Raw genomic sequence first — 2,896 nt, 5'->3', positions numbered from 1 at the left:
GAACTTTAGTTCCTTGAGTTTAAGAAATGCCGAGTCAGCCCTTTTGATTTTCTGACTCCAGCTCTCTGCACATTATAATACTTTATTAATATCACATGCAAGATTCTGCTGAAAATTATCCCAAATGATTGAACAGAGAACTGCCAGATGTGCAGGCTGGATTTAGAAAAGACCATGGTACTAAGGATCTTAAAACTGTTAGATGGATCTTGGCTGAAAGCAGAAAGTACCAGAGGAAAGTCTGTTTCATTGGCTATGCAAAGGCATTTAACTCTGTATCACAACAAACTGTGGCTCTTAGAAGAATGGGAATCTCAGAACACTTGATTATACTAAACCTATACCTAGAGGTTTGGACCAGGAGGCAGTCATCAGAACAGACCAAGGAAATAGTGTATGGTTCAAAATTGGGAAGGATGTATCCCAAGAGATGTGTCCTGTCTCCACACTTTTTCAATCTATATTGGGACACTGGGCTCAAAAGGAGAGCGCAGCATCAGGATTGGAGTAAGACTTATTCACCAGTCTGTGTTATGCAGATGACACAACCCTGCCTGCTGAAAGTAATGAAGACCTGAAGCGCTTGCTGCAGAAGGTAAAGAACTGCAGCCTTCAATATGGATTGAAGTGCAACATCTATTAAACAAAGATTCTCACTATTGGGCTGATTGGCAGCATCATGAAAGATAGTAAAGAGATTGAGATTGTTAAATTTCAGTTTGCTTGGCTCCACAATTAACACTCTTGGTACCAGCAGCCAGGAAATCAAAAGACATATTGCATTTGTAAAGTCTGCTGTCAGGGACCTCTTCAGAGGACTGAAGGGCAACGATAACAGTCTGGAGATTAAAGTACACCTGATGCAGGCCACAGTCTTCACAATTACTTACTATGCATCAGTAAACTGGACACTGACTATGGATGTCAGAATCCATGCCTTTGAGCTGTGATGCTGGAGAAGAGAATATACCATGTACTTCAAGAACAAAAAGGTTCATCCTAGAGTGTGAAACCAGGCTGCTCCTTGGAGGTAAAGATTCTGAAACGTCATCTGACACACTTTGGACATGTTGCAAAGGACAGTCCATGGAGAGGATGTCATACTTGGAAGGGTAGAGGGACAGTGCAAGAGAGGAAAACCCTTGTTGAGATGGACTGATTCAGTGACTGAGGTAATGGGGTTAGGTGTGTCAGAGACAATAAGGCTGGTACGGGATAGAGCAGCATGCAGAGAGTCACTGAGTCACAAGCAACTCGACAACACGTAACATGTAGATTCAAAAGGATGGAAAATCTGTGTGGTATAATGCTTCTGAAAATCCACTGGAGTGTCAGCTAGAAGTTGGTTCTGACTCAATAGCACACAACATGGATAAAAAGTAGAACAAAGCCACTGAGGACAATGTCCACTGAAGTGGGGCACTCTCTCTGGTTGTGAAGTCTTCACCACTCCTCATGGGCTAGGCTACTAGAGCTCAAGTGTCTTGAAAGTTACATCTTTAAACGAATGGCAAGAATCTGCACTGCAATCCCGAAGACATGTGGTTCAAATCCACCACTGCTTCACAGGAGGATGGGCAATCACCTCTCATGGGATTAACTGCCTCTGGAAACCTGCCAAAGCTAGGGGAAGACTCTACCATGGCAGTACACAACAAACCAATTTTAACACCTCTGATTAATAGCTGGGAAATCAGTTATCAAAAATTTTCAGCTACATAAAACGTAAACTAAAAGTACTAGTTGCTTTTGTCTTAAATGAAAATTTCTGGATGTAAAACGCACCCATTTGTTTTTAATGACTGCTTTTCTGCCTGAAAGTCCCAATTTCTTCCATCGTTATGTGCTCCCTGAAACTTATCCTGCCCTATCCTGAGACAGTCTCACTGAATAATCAGTGAATAATTTATTCTGAGTTCGGCCCTCTTGATTTTCTGACTCTAGCTCTTTGCACATTTCATTATACTTCTTTATTAATATCACAGGCAAGCTGCGACTGAGACAGTCTCATTGTCTGACACACCTATTACCATTACACCTGTCAATCCATCTCATCTAGGGTCTTCCTCTTTTGTGGTCTTCCACCCTTCCAAGTATGATATCCTTCTTTAAGTACTGGTCCCTCCTAATAACATGCCCAAAGTATATGAGATGGAGCCTCAAAATCCTTGCCTTCAAGGATCTTGATTTCACCCACTTAAGGACAGAAGTTTGTTCTCTCGGCAGTCCATGAAATGGTCAATGCTCTTCCCCAGCCCAACTCAAAGACATCGATCCTTTTTCTGTCATCCTTAATCACTGTCCAGCTCACAGATGCATAGCAAGTAGCTGTGAAGACCATGCCCAGGGTTAGACACACTTTAAGTCTTCAGACTGACAATGCTGCTCTTTCGTACTCCATAGAAGTCCCTGACAGTAGTTTTTTCTAATTCATCTTTTGATTTCCTGACTGCTGGTGCCCAAGTGTTAATTATGGAAGCAAGCAAGTCAAAACTGTTAATCTCAATCTATTCTCCATCTGTCATGGTGCTGCCAATTGGCCCAGTGGTGAGAATATTGATGTTAAGCTTCAATTTATATTGAAGACTTAACTTTGACCTTCTGCAGCAAACAATTCAGGCCTTCCTCAGTTTTGGCAAGCAAGATTGTGTGTCATCTGCAGGACACAGACGGTTGATGAGTCTCCCTCCAATCCTGATGCCACATTCCTCCTTGTAATGTCCTACCTCCCAAATGATCTATTCTGCATATAGATTGAAAAGGTATGAAGACAGGATGCTTCTCTGACACACTCCTTTCCTGATTTTGTATCATGCAGTGTTTCCTTGCACTGTTCTGTTGACTGCTTCCAGGTCCAAGTACAGGTTTTGTATGAGCACAGGCAGGTGTTATGGGG

The sequence above is a fragment of the Elephantulus edwardii genome, unplaced genomic scaffold, assembly GCF_000299155.1.
Source record: "Elephantulus edwardii isolate Elephantulus edwardi_28Jun2011 unplaced genomic scaffold, EleEdw1.0 scaffold00319, whole genome shotgun sequence".
Taxonomy (NCBI): Eukaryota; Metazoa; Chordata; class Mammalia; order Macroscelidea; family Macroscelididae; genus Elephantulus; species Elephantulus edwardii.
This window is presented reverse-complemented; position numbering follows the sequence as displayed.